The sequence below is a fragment of the Canis lupus genome, chromosome 11 (assembly GCF_011100685.1).
Source record: "Canis lupus familiaris isolate Mischka breed German Shepherd chromosome 11, alternate assembly UU_Cfam_GSD_1.0, whole genome shotgun sequence".
In the NCBI taxonomy this organism is placed as follows: domain Eukaryota; kingdom Metazoa; phylum Chordata; class Mammalia; order Carnivora; family Canidae; genus Canis; species Canis lupus.
In genome coordinates, this window is record NC_049232.1 from 43,575,149 (window position 1) to 43,599,209 (window position 24,061).

At 34.6% G+C, this 24,061-nt stretch overlaps 1 long non-coding RNA gene across 1 annotated transcript in view; it reads left to right on the forward strand.

The window, feature by feature from the left end:
* The window catches only part of LOC111098069, a 75,728-nt gene extending 51,723 nt beyond the window's left edge, over positions 1 to 24,005 (forward strand). Inside the window, exons 2-3 of the long non-coding RNA XR_005366412.1 lie at positions 21,725 to 21,778; positions 23,167 to 24,005. This is a non-coding gene — a long non-coding RNA (uncharacterized LOC111098069). The remainder of the gene's footprint in view (positions 1 to 21,724; positions 21,779 to 23,166) is intronic.
* The last annotated feature ends 56 nt before the right edge of the window (positions 24,006 to 24,061 follow it).

Genomic DNA, 24,061 nt, shown 5'->3' on the forward strand with positions numbered 1-24,061 from the left:
AGGAAGGAAGCTTTTGAAAGCAGAGAAGTTAAGTCTACAGCTTCTAAAAGCTTAATCCGATATGGCTTTTAACTACAGCTCTGGCATTTGCTGTTTGAGTGACCTTGAACAGCTTCCTTAACTTCTTTGAACCTAGTTTTCCTTATCTAAAAATAAAGACTATCAATACCTACTTCAAGGTGGTTGTCAGGATTTAATGAAATATGTTGTTAGGATTCATTCATTTGTTCAAGAAATATGTGCCTAGAATTGTTCCTAGTTACATAATAGTGTCCTAGTTATATAATAGCACACAGAAGTTTCCTGATCTTAACAAGAAAGTTAAAAATCAGCCAACAAATACATAAATAAGATAATTACAGATTAAAATAATAATGATCTGAAAAGTATTAGATAAAAGATAATATGATAAAGGGTCATTGCTTTAGGCAAGAAGTTTATTTTATTTTATTATTTATTTATTTATTTATTTTAATATTTAGATGGTTTGATCAAATGAGTCTTTTCTGAGATGAGATTTGGTTAAAAGTGACTAACTAGTAGAAGCCAACCACGAATAAGCTGGAGGAAAGTATTGAAGATAGAGTAAACTACCACTGCAAAGGCCCTAAAATGTAAATGAACTGGATGTGGAGGAACAAAATGGTGAAAGCAAGTTGTGAGAGGCAGAATGTGGACGGAGATGAATCTTTTAGCCAGCACACAGTAACAGTGGCCATTACAATCTTATGCTATTCATTAAAGTTCTAAGACTGTTTCTATTACGGTTGTATTGGAGAATTGATCTAATGTTGGCAGGATATTATTGTATCTAGTAGTGAGTGGTTTATGAATAAATTGCTAAACTAGCAGACACTATATCAAGTTTGATTCACAAATTTACTACTGAATTCTTACATGAACTTGTGAAAGGTATGTAATCTCAGCTTCAATATCGATGGTTCCCTACCTTTTACCTCTAGGATTCTTATAAGGCTACTCTAGAATTCAAATTATAAATATTGTAACTAGTAAGTTCCACATAGTAGATGTAAGGTATATCATATATCTTAATCATGGCTTGTGGGTTGTGACTATCAGTGTAAACATTTGTAAGTTTCTAATTAATTTGAATTGTTTATAAAATTAAGACTAATTTGTCATTTTACGACAATTGTTTAATTTGTAATGTGTGATTTCCACTTTCCAAAAGAATGTGTTTTATTTCATTTTGTTTTTCAAAACAGTTTTGATGCAACAATCTCTAGTGTGGTAGAATTGATATCACTATGTAAATGTCACTATAGAACACAAAACTAATGAAAATGGAGAGAAATATCAGACAATACTAGTTTGTTTTGAAATATTCACATGGTGTCAAGAACTGTGAGATCTTCCCCTTTGTTATAAACTGAATGGTGTCCCTCCTCCCCAACCCATTCATATGTTGAAGCCCTATCCTCCAGTGTGACCATATTTGCAAACAGGGATTATAAGGAGGTAATGAAAGCTAAATGAGGTCATAAGGCTAGGGTGTTAATTCAATAGGACCGAGGTTTCTATAAAAAAAAGGAAGAGACACCAAAAGTGCAATAAACAGAGAAAAGGCCATGTAAAGACATATCAGGAAGGTAGCCATCTGCAAGCCAAGGAGAGAAACTTCACTGGAAACCAATCCTGTTGGTATCTTGAACTTAGACTTCTGGGTTCCAGAACTGTGAGAAAATACATTTATGTTGTTTAAGCTACCAAGTTTGGTCATTTTGTATGGTAGAGTGAGAGATAAATGTACCCTACTTCCAAGCTAACAAGTTAGCCCACCACACATTGTTTCATGGATGTTGGCAAGGGCCCCAAGATTTTTTGATCAGGGTCAAAGACCTCTATGACTCACAATAGTAGCAGTGGAGAAGGTACCAGCATACTATCCTGTGCTAGTTCTCTAAGTCTCATTTCCTAAAGGATGAGACAAAGAGGACTGACTGATATCTGCCCCATGCATGAGTTACATTGTACAGCAGAAGAAACTTGAGAGAAAGAAAAAAAATGAGGGCAAGCATGCCTTCCCTTGCTCTGAAGGCTATAATTAAACCTGACCTCTCTGCTGAAGGGAGGCACTATTTCTATCTTCCAAGACTATTCACTGCTACACAAACTAACTTCCTTCCTTCCTTCCTTCCTTCCTTCCTTCCTTCCTTCCTTCCTTCCTTCCTTCCTTCTTTTCCTTCCCCTTCCCCTTCCCCTTTCCCTTTCCCTTCCCCTTTCCCTTTCCCTTTCCCTTCTCTTTCCCTTTCCTCTTCCCCTCCTCCTCCCCTCTCCCTCCTCCTCCCCTCCTCCTTTCCTTCCCCACCCCTCCTCCTCCCCTTTGTCCTCCCCTCCCCTCCCCTTCCCTTCTCTTCCCTTCCTCTCCCTTCCCCTCAAACCTCCTTCAAAAGATAGTCTGAAACAAAGAAAATCAAGGTCTTAATTTGCAAGATGTTCAAAAATGTGAGAGTCTAATGAAGACTTGTGTCTCAACACAGGGCTGCTCTTGCAAAGGAAAACAATGTCTTAGGAGAATTATGTTCAAAGAGAAACTTCATTGAAGAATCTCACACTTCTTATATGAAAGATAACCAATAGCTTCCATCTCAAAAATCTGGTACAATTTTATATTTTATTGAATGAATTAGTTTTTTTTTTCTTAATTAAAATGCTCCTTCTCAAGTACAGTAACTGTGGGTAACACAATCAATTAGTTGGGTGAACATTATTGATAAATTTAACTTCAATCTCTGGTCAGATAAGTAAGTAGAGAGAGGGCAGTAATTAAGAAATGGATCTTCTGACTAGTGTAAGTTTACAGCTTTGAAGATAGATCCCTGATATATTTTTTTTACTTCTGTTAGATAAAATTGTTTCTGACCATTTTCTGCAATTTCAAGGGGTCAAATTCATAAGACATCTTTCCTATTTCCACCTCTCTGCATAGTTTTTCCAGAAATAGATTAAATATATTGATTCAGCCCTTCTCCTGGGCATGTTCCATACTTGTCTCATACACGTGGACTCCTTTAAAGCAAATAATGCACCTTCTCTTGTATTTGTTTCACAAATGCTGCTGATCGAAAGCCAAAACTATCACGTAAAATGATTTTAAAAATCCTAAATGAATTGGGAATAAGCTTTAAGGTCAGATCTGACAGAGGTCTAAGATACTTCACTGCACTATTATTCCAAGTCGCTTAGTGAGCTCTATTATTGTGATAATTTTCTATGACTTTATAGGAGATCCTGCTTTCACGAAAGCTCTGGGACACAGTTTTAACTTTGGAAATAACATTTGTTCCCTTCTGAAGTATGCCACCATTTGATTTGTGATGCATGTTCATTAATGTCACCATTAAAGAGGAGTTAGAGTGGGCTTTATCATTCAATATCCTCAAACCACTATTGCCTTGATTTGAGCAACAAACCTATTAGCATCAAGCTTCACATTTAATTGTAAAGCACAAAATAGCAAGAACAGAGAAGAAAAGCCACTTGTAAGTACACTTTGGCATGTTACCTCCAACTTGTCTTTGTAACTTAAACCCCTTCCCTGCTGCCACCACTTCCACTGACAGTTAACAATACATCATTTTCAGATCAACACCTTAGCTCTCATGAAATTCATTATTAAGGTTCAGAGTAAAACTTAATTCATGCTATTATTGTCCACTGATTCTTTGAATGTTCTTAATCTATCAATGTAAAACATTTCTGAGTACTGTAAAGCCTTAAACTCCTCTGGCATTTCTATTGCTTTCTCTAAGAAGGATCTTAATATTTATGGAGTGTTTTTTTTTAATACTACTTGTGCCATTTCAATTAATCAGTCTAGTAATCAGATATCTTAAAGCAACTTGTATCATCTGAACAGTTTAAATATCAAACAGATAAAGGCCAACTTCAACCAAAAGAAGAACTTCCTTTAGAGTCATTAATACCCTACCACTTCAAAAGAACATGCATTAAGGAAATAATTCTTAGTAATTAATATAAAATGATGGTTATATTTAGGGCCAGCTACATGGGTATGCAAGCGGTGCAATCACAGTGCCCTATGCCTAGAAGGGACTCATGCTTGGTTGAATAGTTGGCTGTTACTATCTTGAAATTTGTAATTTTTGAATAAAAGGCCCCATGTTTTCATTCTATACTGGAACTGACAAATTATGTAGCTAGCTCCTGGTTATATTTTATGATGTATTTATGATTTTATTTTCATTTTAATTTATCTGCCAAGTAGCCAGCATGCACCAGCTCACACAGCTTACTTACCTCAGGTACAGAGGTGTGAAATTTTTTGTTTGTTTTTGATGTGGATGATAAAGACATTCTTTCATTTTCTCCAAGTTTATATTCAAACATATATATAGAGAGAACTGACTTGATATTTGGATGAGGAAATTTTTTAAAACAAGTATTTCTTTAATGATAGAAAAAATAGATAATGCTGAACTGTATGTCTGTAGTAAAGATAGGATTTATGTAGTTCTTATAAAGAAGAACTGTAAAATACAAAAAAGAAAAAGCCAGAATAAATAAGTGTATAATCTAAATTGCTTTAAAATGCATTGCCACACTTTGATGCAAAATCATATAAATGAAAAAAATCAATATAGAAGTCAAAATATTCAGGAAATGCAGATAAAAACCAGACCAGGGAAGTGACCTTAAAATGCAATATGAGATTCTGATTAGGCATGCAGCTAATGTCTGTATAGCACTGGTATCTCTCTCTCTCTCTCTCTCTCTCTCTCTCTCTCTCTTAATTCTGAAGTTGGAATACTCTAGTAAGCAATGGCTTCCATAGTAGGCCTGCAAGCATTCTGCTCTTCTCCAGGTAAGGGATGGTTTCTGAACTACCAAACCTCCTATCACAACGTTTCATGTTTCTTTATATTGCCTCTGTATCTCTAAATTAGCTCAACCCATCGCTTTAGCATTGTCACACTCAGCATCCACAGCAAAATCAGAATGAAAGGAACTAAAGTAAAGAGTTAGAGATGATTAAACTTTAACGTTCACTGCTTAATTCTCATTAGTCCTGTCCTGAATTCATTAAGGTGTCCACACATGGGCCAATACTTGTTTATGTAATGGTTAAGATATTCTCCTGTTTGAAGATTCAGGAATGGATCAAGAAAAGCCCCAAGGCCTTTTCCAGGCCTACTGTCGTATTTGCTATTGAATTCATAAAATGGTGCCCTTCAGGGTAAAATCACCTCCTAGCAGAGAGAGAAGATGAAACATTTATTTAAAATGTATAAGATGGCACAACGTCAGGTAGCAGCATACATTAAAATATATGGAATTTTTAGATCTGTCAGGGGGTACTCTGTTCTCTTTTAAGTGTCATAGCGTATAAGAAAGAAGATTGCAAAGATTATACAATCCTCAGACATTTAGGGCTTTAATGAACAAACATCTTTATTTGCATTGGATAAAAATTAGACAGTATTAAAAGTATCTTTACCACTAGTTTGCATGCACACTTTAAAGCAGAATTTGCTTACACCTCATTTTATCAACACTATAAACATTTGGGAGATGTGTTAATTGGACATCTTCATTAAAGAATGAAGTCCTTTTGAGTAATTGAGGGCATTATGCACATAATGTTTATGGCAAGAATTTAAAATCCTTTTATTATAAAATGTTAAATTCTTAAATAATAAACGGGTAGCAATGTGCAGCGCAATGTGTAAAGAATCTTTGCCACTAGCCATTTATTTAAGCTTTTGAGGTCTCACCCTCCCAGTCTGTAAAATTACAGGTTAGTCAAGAGCCATGTTCATCTGAGCTGTTATATTAATCCATCTTATAAGACCTGCAGAAAGGTTTAATTTTTCCTTATCTGTCTTTGAGGTTCACAATTTCATTGCTTTACTAATTCATTCATTTGTGTATTTATCCAACAAGTTTTGCCTGACTACTGCTAAGCACTGTCCTCTGTTCTGGAGACTCAGTGATAAGGGAGGGTGGGGCGGGAGGAGGTGGGGTAGGTGGCCCTCATTCAGCTTACAGCATCTCGAGTGAGGTGGACAATAATAAAAGAATGACAGAAGTAAACATGACCTTGAAACTATGGTGAATACTATCATGAGGCATATTATCTAGTCAAGAACAAGGAAAGTCCCCTGGAGGTTCTCCTAACAGAGCTGAGAGCTAGGAGTCAGTTAATGATAGGAGGATGCTAGAGTAAGGACTGGAATAGAGAAGAACAAAATCTTGGTTGATAATGATATGATGTAATAAAAGACAAATCTGTTATTTCAAAAATAAAATCTTGAGATCTTGCCCTAAACAGTTTATGGAAATATTTCAATGTGTCTAAAAGTTAAGAAGTTGCTCTTGTCACTTTTGTTTCTTTTCCTTGAATAATTATTTTTTAAAGCATATTGAAGGGTTGATACCCACTGAAATACCATTTGTTTTAGTACTAGTCAAGGAAGAACTAATGCTCCTATTTTACATCGATGATTACGTTATCAGCTTATTGTGACATTTTCCATGGTGCTGGTATTTGCTGCAAAGGTAAAAAGAGAAGTTGAGCGATTGGCTTTCTTGTTTCTAGGCCTAATAGAGCAGGCTTATACCTGATGTGGTCAACTCTTTAAATAGTCAGAGATACATTAATTGGAATCTTTCTTAAAGAATGAGGTTCCTGGGTAATTGAAGGCATATGTGTATGCAGTGTTTATCATGTGAGTCAATAAATGCTTTCATAGTAAATCCTCACTTTCTAATAGCACCACACAGAGAGAGAGAGCTTGTGATGAATTTGCTCATCTCTTTTTCATTTAGGAGCTGATCTAATGATTTAGAGTCACTGTTCTGTCCTTATAAAAGTTAACTGCCTTATATTCTTAAAGAAGTTTTAGCAATAGCAGATTTCCAGTTTCACTATTCAAATTCAGAGTTGAATAGTCATCATAATACTTAATTAACTTCAATGAAAAATGAGTACACAGGAAACTTTTCTTTATGAAAATTAGGACCACATAGCAATCTTTATGTATTTTCTTTTTTAAAAAAGCTTATATAACAAACTCTGAGAGACTCTGATTATGTAAGGAGATAATGATGGTGCAATAATGCATTTCCCAGAATGATGGCTAGTGATATCTGTAAATGGCCTTCAGTAGAAGAAAGAAAACACATTGCTCCAATCAATACACAGATAGTCCGTAATGTAAAGATTAGGATCAGAATATTTAAAAATTTAATACTTTGCTACTCCATATAGCACTTTGGAAGTCAATATCTTCGGAAACTTGGTCCATTTCCCTTCTTTGAGAGCATTATATATTTAAGGTTTTTAAATTATTTATCTAGTCCATGTGATTAAAAATGAAAAAAGTTAGCCCATCCATTATCTTCTGCAGCTGCTGTCTGGATATTAGTCTGCACTGCCTACCCCCCACCCTTAAATCCTTGATTTTTTTTTTCTTTTTACGCTGTAAAGAAAACTCAATAGATACATTAAGAGAACAAAAGAAAATCTGATCTACTTGCTAACTGGGAGCAGGTTGCTGTTTAAGCAATGAGCAAGTGTAGCTGTGTATGAACAATACACTCAAATATTTTTACTGAACTGTATTACTTTCAGATCTGATAGTCAAATGTATGGTGTAGTTAGATGGCAAGAAAGTATATTATGTCTCTTTTCCTAGCCAACTGTATTTGGAGGCTTTATATATCTTTAAAAAGTTTATTCTCAAAGTTACTTCAAAGTCAACTCTTTGAGAATGACAACATGTTTTTTTAATTATGAAATTCTTTTAGTCCTTTCTCCCCTTCCTCTCATGAAGGTAAGGCTCATATTAGTCATGAGGACCCATGGGTGACTCAGTAGATTTAGTATCTGACTCTTGATTTTGGCTCAGGTCCTGATGTCAGTGTCATGGGATCTAGCAGACCAAGTTTCCCCATGTGGCAGGGAGCCTGCTTCCCCTCTCTCTCCCTCTGCCCACCCCACAACTCATACACACACACACACACATACACACACACACACACCCTCTCTCTCTCTCTCTGGAATAAAGAAATCTTAAAAATAAAAATAGTCACTGAATTCAATGTAATTTCTCATACCAGTTTAATTTTATGGTTATTAATTTTCTTGCTTATATAGGTTTTATTTTTTTAATGTGTGCCCTTTAGAGTTTACTGAGATCAGAATTGTTGGTTTTCCAAACATGTTATTCAGTTTGGATTACAAAATATGATTTTTATTATTTCCTTTGAGACTTTCTACTATATTATGAGTGAAATGAGTTTTCTCTACTATCTTAACACATCTTTTTTTACTGTACACATAGAACATTTTTGTTCTCATTTTAACATAGAAATATTTAAAATAGCTAAAGAATATTGGAAAATATGATATATCTAAAATACTAAAGGAAACTAGCAATATTCAAAGATGGGAAAGAGAGGGAAATGTTTTATATTCCTCTATGTAAACTGAAAGACTTTGGAAAGAAATTCCTTAGATTATTCCATAGAAATTTTCCTTTTGTTCCATGGAGATCCTATCATGCCACTTGGCTCTCAGGGAACATTGATTAATATAGCTTCAATGCATTGGTGACAATGGAGAGCAATTCTTTCCTCAGTTTAAGATGCAAGCTCTGAGAATAACATGTTTTCTTCTGCTTTATCTGAAGCAGAATAAGCAAGATATTAGGAAGAGGATCCATGCTAAGATTCTGGGTGTTTCCTTCGGTTATGAACAGAGTACTAAAGAAACGACAAGGAGTTATGTGTTTTACTTCTTTGGAGCATTATGTTCAAATATGTATATTTTATCGAGCTGAGTTTTTGGCACAATATGAACTGAGAGCATTCTAATGATGTCAGGACAATAGGGAGAATCTTCAGAGGATTTTATTATTTTATCCTAAATCTCATTCTGTTATAAATGAATAGTTAATCTTCTGTTGTTCTTGAGATCAGATTTTGGCTGAGACTAGAGGGATAAATGTGGTGCTTCCAATATTACCATTTTATGACTTATAAAATGGTGGAATATATAGTGAGAACAGAAATTTATATTCTGCAGTCCTACTTCGCAGTTGTGTAATCCTCCAGTTGCTCTCATACTTTTTTGAAATGGGTTCGTAAATGGATCTTTCCACTGCAATAGCAGGTTATGTTGAGGATGGCATTTTTGAAGGATAAAATGAAGAATTAGAAATATGTGAATGAATATATAGTGGTATGATAGCATTACATACACTCTTTCTATACAGTGAACATGGCAATTGTAGGTAAAAAGCTTTTATATTTAGAAAGATGTAGATATAAGCTTACAATTTATTAAGAGTAGAACAAATAGACAACCTGAATACATCACCTTTGGTCCTATTCAGTTTTACTTCTTTTTGCCTGGCTAGATTTTTCTAGAGCTGTTCTGGTATGTCTCACACTATTCTTGTCCAATCTGATTTGCGTTAGAGCATTTCAATCTTGTACGTGGGTCATAATTATTATTTATTAAATACCATTATTCAGAGCAAATTAAGCATTCAGCATCTATATCTTAGCATTAATGCGACCCAGTTATCTCCAGGACCCACCTGCCTCTATATACAATAAGGTCACAGTATTAATATTGAAAGTTTGATGGCTTCTTCAATGTACAGTAGATTGTCACCTTTCAAATTCTTCCCAAGTCATTAATAATAATAAGGGCTAGTATTTATCAAGTTATTTTGGTATGTTCATGACACTGTGCTAAATGCTTCATGTATTCTTTCAAATTCAATTTCTCAAATCTAAGATGTGTCATTATCCTCTCTTTGGGAATAAGCAAAGGCATAGAGAATTTAAGTAACCGGCTTAAATTTCATAAAAATCTGGTAAATGAGATCACAGATTTTGAACTCAGTTCTTTATAACCCAGAGGAGCCTTTCAAACTCTTAGTATGCTATTTCCTGGAATTATTTCACATTTACTTTCAAATAGTCCTTTCAAGTTCCTCATCATGCTCTTCTTTTTTATGTCTATTTTTAAAGTATCACTTGCAGCTAGATGGTAAGAGCTACCTTGCTGCTCTTTATCGGTGTCCTCCATGAGAAGCCTGACTTACTCACCATTTTGGTAACATAGAGCTCCAGGACTCTTGTATTGCCCTAAGACACCAGGATCCTTTATTTCCTCTTTAATTCAGTAGCTTTTTTAGTTGCTTTCTAATTTGAGTATTTTCTATTTGCCTGCCAGCTTATTCTGTGTTCCTGTGATCAGCCTTTTGTTCTGCTCTCATCACTGGAGGGCTATTTTATTAGTTGAAGACTTTTGTTAGAGTATTAAAGTATAATTTTCAAAATGTTAAAAACATGACTCTCATAACAATATAAAATGAACATGTCAATTTTTATTTAACTCTAATGAAAGAACTAGTAAGATATTAAACCATGTTTGAAGAAGAATTTGAGGAATTGGGATTTTTTTTTATAGTTTGTCAGTTAAAGAAATGCAGAAATAAATTTTCTAATTAGTACATGAGTAGTTAATGGTAAATGTCTACTAGATGAGAAACAGTAACCTTTTGATTACTTTTCCTCCTGACCAGAAATCATTTGAATTTCTATTGTTGAAGAATCATTTGCAGTACTCTTAGACAGGAATCATATGCATGAATATCAGTTTTTAAAAAATTAATCTCTAATATTACATAATTATAAAAGATCTTAATAATTAGTACATTTGTTGTTAAAGCTATACACCCTAAAAAATCAGATAACTCTTGAGAAGTGTGAGATACTCCCAACACTATATTGAAAATATTCTCAATAACCTCTTTGCCTGTTTCTCCAAGTTTTAGATAAATTTTCATGGCAAGTTTAATTGGCAGAGTAAAATATGGCTCAAAAATGCATCTTCTATGTGTAGAAACATGGATGTCATGACAAATTTAAAAATCTAACAAGCACTTTCCTGTCTAATGCAGGTCAGGCTTGCTTTTTCTTTTTTTTTTTTTTTTTTTCTGCTTTGCCATTTTATACTTACTGGCCTGTAGTCTACAGTGGTGCTCTTGTATGAAACGTAAACTAAGTTAACTGAGATAAGAACATTTCTCCACTATTCAGGGTAACAGAAGACCTTTATGGAAGCACATGACAAATAGAAAATAGCTGAACTGAATTTTGAGTCCTTTATTTTAGTGTGTGTTGTTGTTGTTGTTATTGTTGTGGTTTTGACATAGGCTCTGAAAAACTAAAAGGACCCAACTTTGGGGAAAAGTAAGAGCCTAATGATCCTCAACATCAAACCTATTGAAGAATTATATTCAGAATAAGGATAGTAAGTTGAGACTCTGAAGATGAATGAACAACTCTTTTGATTAGAATGTATATTGAACCAAAGAAAAGGTCATTTTTTATTTAATTCAAACTGGCTAGTCAGGACTTGTATACACATTTTTCTCAATCAAAATGTCTTACTCTTGTTTCTTGGTAACACAATAGGAGCTCAAAAATATTTGTTGAATTTTATGCTGAGAAAAGCCAAAGAACTAATACGAAATACCATTCCTTATTTTCAATGAAAGCTTTATCAATTATATTGTTCAGAATTATATTTGGTTTTGCTGTTTTTTCCCCCATTCTTCCCCCCTTTCCTCTAGCTGCCACCATATTAGAGTATAATACCCTTAGGATTTTTTAGAATTTCATAAATTCTAAGGTATGAGAAAATCAAATTTAACAATGAGAAAAGTACACAATAGTTAAATATTATGGATTTGTGAAATGCATATTTATGTATGATAGGATAAATTCAAAGTATTTATCATGTATAAATTGTAGAAAAAAAATTCCCATCTTTATAGGTATATGCTATACAATGTCAGTATTGGAAATAATCAAGATTTCTATCTTCATTGATGCTAACACACTTTTTTTCTGGTAAAACCTTTTTTTTCTAGTAAAAGATTCACTTATTTTGCTTTCATTCTACACATATAAATTATCATGGATTTAACTTGAAATGTGTATTTAGATATTTTTCCTTTAAATCATCTTTTAAGGCATGAAGAAGGGACTAGGAAACTTGAGTGTTATCAACTTTAAGTGAGCCATCCAACTTAATTTCTCTCCAGTAGCATGCATACTACTATATGGTCATTTGACTTAGCCAATGATATGTAACATTTTTTTTCTTTCTCATCTCTTGAAGGATCTTGTCATCCTAATAGAGTCTACTAAATATTTTAATTAAAAAAAGAAAAGTTATGTATGATAGGATTTTAATATTCCTAGGTGTCGCAGAATAAGAGTAAGATAGCGACAGCTTTCTCTTGCTAGTCAGTGGTTGAGAATATTAACAGAATGTGACATGTGAAGAAATGGTGAAGAGATAATAAATATAACACTATGCTGGACAGGACTATGGAGGAACAAGCAAGAGGACAGAGTATAGGAAAGTGACAATTGCTATCAGACATTCTAATATGATAAACCCTAAATTTCTATAAAAGAACAAGAACAACCAAAAAACACCATAACATTGTCTAGAATTCATAAAGAATAAGAGTCCTCATGTTGAGAAGTGATACATATTTAAGAGCTACCCTATTTTTGAAATGGTTTTTCATATTTCCTTAAACAGGTTTTCATACATGTGATACACGTATGATTTTGATTTTTGTGGCTTATATTCTAGAGGTGGTCAAACAGGGAACAGTGAAGAATTTAAACAAATTTTTAAAATATTTGGATCCCTTTAATATTGCTGTATTATAAACTTCTGAACAGAAAATGTAGAAGTTATGATTATTCTCACACACACACACACACACACATTTGACCACCCCCTTCTCACTCCCCCAAGCACATTGAGCATCTTCCTGATGACTTTTTTTGATAAAAACAATTTATGAAATATTTGATGTGAAAGATTAATTATAGCTATAATTTAAACTTTGGCAAATGATTATGAACAGAACATGTATTAATAGTAAAAACTAATAAAACAATATTAAGCTGAAAGTTTAACACACACCCAGTAGCTGCTCCACCTACAGTTCAAGTGTCAAGAGCATAGCACACTGGAGGCAATTACATTTTCAGAATGAAAGGAGTTATAATTCCCGATCCCTGTGCTCATTCATTTCAAGGCTTGCTCAATTGCAAAATGTAACCAGAGATTTAATAACTAGTGTTATCCTGGAAGGATGCTTTAGGAATAAATTTAGATTAATATATATATAATATATATAATTAATATATATATATATATATATATATATATATATATATATCACATCCTCTACATAACTGGCAAATTTCTCTCTCTTGATGAGGAGCAGACTGACAGAGAGCTTACTCACCTTTCTGTACTCTACAGGACTTGCACATTTCCAGCATAGCTCTTTCAGCCATCATCTAAAATAGCTCTTCTCCAAACCAACTTTTGTTTTTTCTTACAAGCTGTTTCAGAGTTACCTGAATGTCAGGGGTTTAATAAATGTATATGTAGAAAACCCAGTAACAGGTGAACAAGACATGGGGGACTCAGAATCTGATTTCAGATGATGAAAATGAAAAATAATATTTAATTTGAAAATATGTGGATGTTCCCATAGTTCATTATGAAGGGATGGAACAAAAGATGTATTTTGAGTTTAGTGTAAGTTCTTTAAGGTACTATTTGTATCAGTAAAATTATATAAGTAGCACTGGATTTGATTTCAGGCTCAAGATCATCATTACCTCCTTCTTCCCTCCCATCCCTTGCTTTTCCCCATCCTCTCTCCCCTACCCTCTTCTTCCTCTTTCTCCTCCTTTTGCTCCTCCTTCTCTTCCCCTCCTCCTCTTCCTTCCTCTTTTCCCCTCCTCTTCTTCCTTCTCCTCTTTGCTCTTCTCTTCCTTCTTTTTCCCCTCTTCCCCCTTCACTTCCTCTTCATCTTCCCCCTCCTTCCCATGCCTTTCTTCCTCCTTCACCAACATGTGTCTTAAAGGCTCTCTTACTTACTCTTCCTTTCTCCCCTTTTGTCTCTATAGTTCTTTCCCTGTTAAATCACCTGCACTTCTAATCCTATCTGATTTCTTCTCTGAGGACCTGAAAACAGAGATATTCTGGTTTCCAACCTATATGGCAAAAGCCTGACAGCCCATACTGTAAGAGGTGTGCTGGCAGTGTTACAGATATCCATTTTATTCCTATCTTTTCATTTCATCTTACAACCACCCTTACCATCACTGTCAGTCCTGCCTGTTTCTCTAAATGTGGACTTCTTTCGTTCAGCTCTTCAGAAAGTAAAATCTGCAGTTTTCTACAGGAGTGGGGAAAGGATGATAGCCTTACTGCTTGAGCCATGGAGGAGACCAAGAGTCTAAGAGTGTCTAATTCAGAGATTCTACTGACAGTCCTACTCCAGATACTGGCTTATATACTGAACTTCAGCTTGCTTCTTACTGCTTATCTCCATTCCCATTCTGTCACCTCCTTTTAGCTCATAAACAATGCAAACACAGAGGTGTATGTGTGCACACATTCACAAACACACATACACAGAGACAGGCTTCAGCCTACTTATTGTAATAAAACTATTGCCACCAACCCACCCACTTTCTCTGAAAATTCAATTTGTTTCATTTTTCTTTTAGTCATCTAGTCATTTGTTCAACAAACATTTACTTATCACCCACTGAACTAAGATTTGAGCTCAGAGCTGAGGATACACATAAGCAAACCTAGAACCAATCTGCCTTCCCCATGGTGTTTATAATCTGAATGGATAGACAGATGGTTATTGAATAAATGTAAAATCACAATGGTTGACATGTTTTACAAGTTGTAGATGCAGAGGTTTATGGCCTTTTGAGACTATATAACATGAAATTTAACTAGGGAAGTCAGGGAAATAGTGAATGAGTTGGTATGTAGAGGAAGAGTAGAGTTAGAATATGTCAGAAAGGGGCAGCCTGGGTGGCTCAGCAGTTTAGCACTGCCTTTGGCCCAGGGCCTGATCCTAGAGACCTGGGATCCAGTCCCACATCGGGCTCCCTGCATGGAGCCTGCTTCTCCCTCTGCCTGCGTCTCTGCGTCTCTCTCTCTCTGTCTCTCATGAATAAGTAAATAAAATCTTTAAAAAAATAGAATATGTCAGAAAGGAAAAAGCAGATACCAAAGGTGGGTAGCAGTGGTCTACTGATTATAGTTCTAAGGAAGACATAAAACGTGAGGAAGAGGATAGAGTTAAATGGGGGGGGGGGGCACCTACCATACTACCATGTCAGTTGTAGCATTTTTATGATGACTGCTATTGAAAATATGGGTGTTGAAGGAATCCAGATCATCTTCATATCACTCTTATGGAGAAGTTTCATGGGAAAGATTATTGGAATCTATAATTCTATCTTTCATTTCAACATTATTTGTCCTTAGACCACATCCAAGATTCTGCTAGTTTTGAACATGGGTTCTTTTGTAGGTTCTTTTATATAAAGTCAACTTGGTAAGTTCTATCTTAGATTTGGGGAGTTATTTAAAATTTTATATATAGGTGGTCTCAAAATGGAGGAAAACCATGGCTGGGTGGCTCCCAGCCTGATTCTGGCTGTCACTACAGCTGTCATCACAGTGAGGAGGAAGGCCATGATCTAAAGAACCAGAGCCCATGAGAAGACAGTTTATTTGTGGTTTGGGCTTTGAAACTGCAGATGACAGTTTAAGAAAACATTTTGAAAAGTGAGGCACAGTTACAGATTGTGTGATGATGAGAGACTCCCAAACAAAGCGTGCCAGGTGTTTTGGTTTTGTGACTTACTCTTGTATGGAAGAGGTGAATGCAGCAATGTGTGCTCAACCACACAACCAAAGGTTGATGCATGTTTAATGGAACCAAATAAAGCTGTTTCTAGAGATGATTCTGTAAGCCTGGCACTATCAAACATTGAAGAAAACAATTTTGGTGGTATTAAAGAAGATACAGAGGAATATAATTTGAGAGACAAGTTTGAAAAGTATGGCAAGATTAAGACCATAGAAGTAATAGAAGACAAGCAGAGTGGAAAAAAGAGAGGATTTACTTTTGTAACTTTTCTTGATCATGATACATTGATAAGATTGTTATTCAGAAATGCCAACTATTAATAGGTATAATTGTGAAGCGAAATAGGACCTTTCTAAATAAGAAATGAGGTCTGCTGGATTACAAAGAGGTTGAGGGGGTGGATCTGACAACTTTATGAGTCGTGTTGGTAACTTTGGTGGAAAAGGAGGCTATGGTGGTGGAGGTGGTGGTGGCAGAAGTAGTTATGGGCAAGTTATGGGTTTGGATATAATGGATTTGGTGGTGATGGTGGCAATGATGGTGGTGGTCCTAGTTAAAGCAATAGAGGAAGCTATTGTGATGGTGGACCAGGGTATGGACACCCAGGAGGCAGACATGGTGTTGGTGGTGGTGGAGGATATTATGATTACAATGAAGGAGGAATTTTGGAGGTAACAAAGGTGGTGGTGGGAACTATAATGGTTTTGGGAATTAGAGTGGACAACAGCAATCAAATTATGGATCCATGAAGCAGGCCAGTTTGGGTAGAAGAGGCTCAGGCAGTCCCTAGGTATTAGTTATGGATCTGGTCGTAGAAGTGGTGGATATGGTAGCAGAAATTTCTAAAAAAAACCCTCAGAAGCAAAGGGCTATAGAACTTAGCAGGAAAAAGAGTGAGGAGTTGTCAGGAAAGCTACAGGTTACTTTTGAGACAGTTGTCCCAAATATATTGGAGAAACTTTAGAAATCTGCCATGATCCTTTCTGAGGAAAGTTACAGCTTAAATAGGCAACCTTCTTGCTCAGGACTGTCGTAGCCATAGCTTGCAAAATGGGCAGCTATTGATTAAAGCAGTGTAGTATCAATTAGATGTACATTCTTGAGGTCCTTTGTCTCTTGTCTCTTTTTCTTTTTCTTTTCATTAGGTCCAGTATATTGCCCTGTAAATTGTGGTAGTGGTACCAGGAATCAAAAAAAAAAAAATAAAATAAGGAATTTTTAACTTTTCAAGATATAAAAATAAAATACAATTTTATAGAAAGGATATTTGGCATAATAAGAAGTCTTGGTACTTAAAGAAATGCTTGTCATCTTAAATAATTGAAACGTGTAAAAGAGTCTATTGATTATAGAGCTCAGAAACAGAACTACTGAAGTGAGTACAGTTTACTCCCAGAATAAACAAGAATAAAACAAACAAACAGGAACACCTTGCCATTGACTTGAAGATTCTTAAAATAGAATTGACTGGCTCAGAATAAATTTCCTATAATGGAAATATCAGGATAAACAATCATTCCATGGGGTATATTTTATGCATTTTGTGTGTGGTCTTGAAGGAGGAAATATTAATACAGTAGATGAAAGTTCACCTAGATAAACTCAAAGATTATTTACTTTTTTGATTCTGTGAATCTAACTTATTTTGGTGCTCTAGTTCAATTCTTGACCACTTAAAAATCCTCACCTTGCTTTGCTAGCAGCCTAGGCAGTTCTTTTGCCTACGGCTTAAGATCTGAATGAACTGGATGTTGTTCCTTTTTTTTTTAATGCAAAATATGTTTTTGATTTGTAAATGAACTCAGAGGCACAGCAATGGACATAGAAATTATTATTTTTTAAATAAAATAAAAATAGAGCTGACAGCAAAAGAACTTTCACAGCAGTTATTATTATGTGTTATTATTAGCAGCAGCATGTGGTGACATTTTAGGCTCCAAATCCACAGAAATATATCCTAGATCATGTATATTCCAGATGCTAGGGGGAAAAAAAAAAACAGAAATGCTGCTGTCTGGCTTCACATGAGAGAATTTTTAAAAAATGAAGTAAGAGCTCTGATAGTTTTGTACTAGGTGGTAGAGGCTGATTTATCTCTATCCCCAGGGGCTGAAAGTTTAACCCTGGGACCTTTCTACAAATGTAGATACCTGCCACCAAGAACACCACTCAGAATATGCTGAGGAATGTATTTGACTCTTTAAGCTCTATGAAATCTGTCATATCATTAGTGACTTAATGGAAGAATATATCATAGTTATGGATTTACTCAGCATGGACCCCCTAAAACACAGCTTTAAGTACAATAAAAACTTAATGTGGTGTGGCCTCATCCCCAACCAGATGAGGCTCCTCTATTCCTAAAAATAATATTCTAGAATTTCTTGACAAAATTTTCTGCTTTTCGTACTTAAATTTCCCTTAGCAGAAATTGGACATTGACATTCTATATGTGAAATCAAGGTGGTGTAGTATAGTCACTAGAAATGTGGATTTAGAATCAAATTCTGCTGCATTTTGAGTCTATATAATTTTTATTCCCCCTAGTTGAGTGATTTGGGAAGTTTCTTTATCTCTTTAAAGTATGCTTTCTTCATCTGAAAAATGTATAGTGGTAGCCCCTACCTCATAGAGGTGTTGTAAGGATTTAATAATGTAATGTCAAATCAAGCACTTAGATATATGTCTGGCAATGTCACATAGCAGGCAAATCAAACAAACAAAATGTACACTACACTGGACACTAAATCATCGGAGGAGCTCATGCTGTGGGTCAGATACATCTACCTGATATCGAACTCTAGTTTCAACTGTAATTTTGTTACTAAGGCATGTTCTTAGCATAATAGCTGACCCAGAGCACATCAGCATATCATCTATTTATGTTTATTTTAAAAAATGTTAAACCAATTAGTGCTATCCAAGATGGATTATGACATCTTTAAAAGAAATTGAAAAAAAGGAAATTAGTTATATCAGATGAAAATTTTGTTTGTCACAGAAATTCCCCAAACAGTGACTTAAACAATTAGTATCTTTACTTTTTGTCACAGAATGAAGATTTGAATGTAGGATGTTGAGGGGTAGTAAACTGGCTTAGGATATAATCAGTGCTTAGGATCCTTCTGTTATCCCATCAACCATCCTTAGCATGTAGTTGTGCCCCTTTCTGGTCATAGGTGGCTGCTCTATCTTCTTGGTCAGGTGCCAGGCAAGAAGTAGGGAAGGGCAAAGGAAAAGCTGTGTATACCTTGTCTCGCATCCATGTAAATCCTACAAGACAATTTGCTTTCACCTCTCATTGGCATGAGTGATGAACACGTCAAAGCCATGTCCATCACCCCCTATTTATTTGGTGTCTGAGAACAGACTTTTAGTGAAAACAATGTCACCACTATTAAATTAGATTCTAATTGCTGATATGGATGGTATAAAAGAGGCAAGTGGACATTGGGAAGGTAATTTGGTAATCTTAGACAAGGTAAGTAAAAATAAATTTGCTGCTAAAATGCCCCCTTTCACACACATTGTCACGTTTAATCCTCAAAACAAATCTAAACAAAACAAATCTTCTAGAAGCTATAACTTATAGCCTTATTTTCAAATATGATCATGAACTTTAGTATGTTCCAACACTGGGAATAGAATCCACATGTGTTTGGCTTCAAGACCTGTGATCTTTGCACTGCACCACACTGTCTCCCTTGCAATGCTATCGCTGATCTGGTGGCTGATCATTAAATCCCTAGGCTTGGTCCTCATCATTTTAGACTTCTTAGATTTGGTAGATAAATGGTTAACTGTAGTTCTGTTGCTGAATTTAAATAAAGCTACGTGTACATCATAAAAGGTGATTATGTCATGGGGCAGGATTATCCAGTGAACAAAGCAGTTACCTCAGATGTGGGAAGCCTAGGGTCTTACACTTTGTTCTATCTTGGTGACAATGCCAGTTAACATCTCTAGTCCTGAAATGTCCTCATTTGTGAAACGGAAAAGGTGATCTGACTCTCATATTTGACCCCATTCTTGGAAGGATAAGATTAGACAATAAATGTGAAAGTACTTTTTGGAAGTGTAAGTGCTTGCTATACAAATACAAGGAATTATTATTATCGATCTAGTAGCCCAAAGTGGCAATCTACTTGATACTCTATCAGAGACTTAATTGAGCAGTTTCAGTGCAACCATTGAAGCTGACAGCAGCTGAAGACTGATTCTACAATTTGACAAAGTGCAGGATCCAGATGAATGCATTCTTTCTTCTCTGGCGCATGCCTGTAAGAATGGATTATCAGCAGCCTCTAGAAAAGAACAATATATAAAATTAGTCTCAAAAATGAAATGAAATAATAACTTTGTTGCAGTTGTTACTCATTGAAGATTATTTGTGTAAAGAGTGTTTGGGCATAGTTTTTTCTTTATGTTTCATCTAAATAAAAACATCATTTTATTTATTATGTCAATAATTATTTATTAAACAACTACTGTATCTCAGACACTATACTTGTATCTGAGAACACAGCAGAAATAAGAAAAATACTGTTCCTACCTTTATGGATTTTCTAATCTATCATAGAAGAATAATATTAAACAGTTAATTAAACATGTCATGTTTCATTAGATAACTCAGTGTGTCAAAAATCTTCACAAAATGGTGTAAGAACATGAAAAAAAGAAAAGCACAGTGGAAACACTCTATTGGATGGTATATATGCACATCTGCACACACATACATACATGGGACTTTACACAGTTTTGAGGAGTGTGCCCTAAGAATTCTTAATTTATAAATACATAAAATCAACTTTAGCACATTCAATTTTACCCCTAAGTTCAGGAAAGTATTCATGAAAACTTTGAACAATTCCAAAACGTAATGATTTTATAAAAACCATATTGAATAAACTCAAACAGTTATAATGAAATCATCTCTGTAGTACATTGTATCTCGTTAACATTAGGCAGAATAGTGATATCTACAGATCTGAAAGTCTGATATGTATAAAGGCATATATCAAACTCAGGTTCTGTATGGACAGTAAACATAAAATCAGTCTATCAGAGAGAAACAGGAGCCTTCTAGCCATCTTGAGGTCAGTTCCCTTTGAGTTGAACTCTTGCTTTGTCTGGTAATTATTCTGCAAAATATTGCAGCTCTGAAGGCAAAGTTTCTGAATCATTTTCATAAAATGAAGATGCCTCTCTTATTTGACAACAATAAACATCACTAAAAATTCTCAAATAAATTTTGTTTCCAATTGTTAGTATAGTAACCACATGTAATCTGTCATTTAAATGTCTATTCATATACATATTATGCATGTGTTTTTCTTTCTTTCTTAGCAGAGACCAAAAATTATGTTACTTATTCTATCTTGACATTTTAATATAGAGAAGTTTAATTTCAAGATATTATGCTATAAAATACAGGGAAGCATGGATACGTTAACAAAGAGAAAACCTGATAATGATTCCCAGAGAGGATGGCCTCTGCTCAATGACTAACTTAAAGTCAAGAGTGTGAGTTTCTGACTTAATGTTTAAGGTTTGGTTCTACAAATGGTGTTGAGACCTTCATGCTGACTCCAGATGCTGACCATACTTATTATGAATGAAAACTGTTATGTTATTTATGTATAGTATGTTTGGAATAAAAACAAATGTAATGTTCTGTATGAAAACTCTATTGTATGAAATAATTTTTGATTCATTGTTTATTTAGCTGAAAATTTTATGAAATGGTATGAAACAAGCTTCATAAAACCCATGGCCAAATCTGGCTCACTGATAATCTTTGTAAATTAAGTTTTAAGGAAATACAGCCATGTTAATTTTTAATGGCTTCTTTTATGCTATAACAGCAGTTTTAGTAATTGTGACAAAGATTATCTGTTCCACAAAGCTGAAAATATTTGCTCTTTGTCCCTTTACAGAAAAGTTTCCTTTACTCATGAAATAAGGTACATACCTTGAGCCCAGTGAAACAAGTAAGTCATATCACTGTTTTTGATCTCTAATAGATAAAGCATGTTACCATGGAGTCATACAGTACCATATTTGATGCAGGCCCTACTGTTTATAATTTGTGAGATATGAAGTTACATGATAGCTATGAGTTTCTGTTCCTCCTGGAAAATTGACTAATGGTACCTATCTCACAGAGATGTTTTAAGGCTTATATAAAACCATGAATGCACAGTGCTTGGCATATGCAATAACATAATTCTTCACATTATTATGAGATATAAAGGAAATGAATCTCTTTGGGGTATTGAGTAAATGAGATATGAAATGGAGCTCATATTTAAGGTCGGAATTCAGGTGATTGTCTAGGTGGGTCATCAAAATTTAGCATGGGTGGAGAGAAATAGAGCTGCAGGACCACTGAAATTATGATTTAGCCTCAGATTCTTAGATAAGGGCTGACCTTGGCCTACAGATCTTTTTCACCTAATCTATGTATTTATACTTTCTTCAGTTCAATTAATAAGTGGAGAAGCATCTTTTTTTTTCTATTTCATTATCAAATTAGAAGTGGAAAAATCTATAATTTCTTGATAAAGTAGAAGCATATATATTCTTTTTAAAAGCTGCATCACAAATGATCAGTGTTTGGAGTAGTGGGTGTATGAGGAATATTCACTCTTCTTGGGGTACATAATCAATCTGATAGTGTTTGCTCTATTACCAACAAGTATAAAAACATTCAAAATTGATTTAGCTGTGGTCTCAGTATTCACTTTAAAAAATGGATAAATAAGAGCAAAGTCCAGCTTATGGTATCTAAATATTACTTCCCTCCCCCCACTTATATGTCCATATTGCATGGTGGGTTTGGCCACTTTTATACACAACAATTCCTATTTTTCTCAAATAAAAGAAAGCTGCAGGTTTCCCTGAGATGTTCCCTCATTTAAATAATCTTGGAGAGGTTTCTTCATGGTAAACCAGGACTTCTAGAATAAGCAGTGATAGTTATCAATTTTCTTCCTTATCCAGTTATAGTATTAAAGTTATAGAGGATATCTATATAATTACACTGTCTGTGATACCAAAAATATGTCTTTAGATGATGATTAATTCCATGACTTGCTCTTTGGACATCACCATTTGACACTGAAATCAATAGCATAGCAATCCTTATGAGTCATGCTAAGTTTCCATTGGCTGGTTCTGTAACAGGGAAACATTTGTTTTGTAATAATATTGCCAAAAATAGGTTAACAACCATTGGTTACTTCATAGTATTTATTATATATTATTAATTTATATAACCTCTGACAAATGTATATTTGAAGAGATTAAGATGAATATGGATGCTGATTTTTTGTTGTTGTTGTTCACAGTTTGTTTTCACTATCTCTTATTTTTCTAGACTCAAGGACACCTAGAACATTCTCATAACCTCTTAATGATCCTGAGTACCAGATGCCTATTGCTAATCAACATGATCACTGTTGCCTTTGCCATTTATAAATAGGGAGTTTGATGAATATGCAGGGCCATTTGCACTGAGCTTTGAATCTGCTTCAGTCTTTACATGATGTAAAGAAGCATCTGCTTGCCTTAGTCACCCAAACAAATTCCAAAAATGAAAGGTGAAAATATCCTAAAGCTGTTGGATTTCACTTTTTAAAAATTTGCCACTGTTGCCTTTCAAGGAGATTTAATAACAATTGCTTGTGAGGGAACTTATAGGAGAAAACCAAAGACAATGATAAAAAAATTATATAAAGATATTTGTTCATCTGAAAATAACTTGTTTTTTTTTTTTATTCCAAAGAAAAGCAAATGATTTCTTGTACCTGGTTTATGCATAGCTATTTACTTAACTAACTTCTCGAGGAAAATTTCTGCATCCTTAATTGTATAGGCCATAATGTCTTTTAACTGGGATGATTAAAACAAAGAATACCCCAGACTGGTTTTTTTTTCATACATATATATTCTAACCCTCTCTTTCAAATAAATAGCCAACTCTCTTGTTTTGCATCTCTCTCTCTCTCCTACCCGACATTGTCTTCTCCCTTCCCCCCTCCCTTTCTTCCTTTCTTCTCCAAAGCAGTTCTTCAAACTATATATTGTTTTTTTATGAGCAATATGAAGACACATACTTAAAAGAGGGCTGATGTGCTGAACCTCAATCATTGCCTTTAAATACTGCCAGAACTATTGTAAGAGGGATGAAACTTGGGAAATACAAACTGTACTGAATAAAACTAGGTTACTATAAGAAAAATTCTGACTTGATATGCAATTGATTCTTCTAT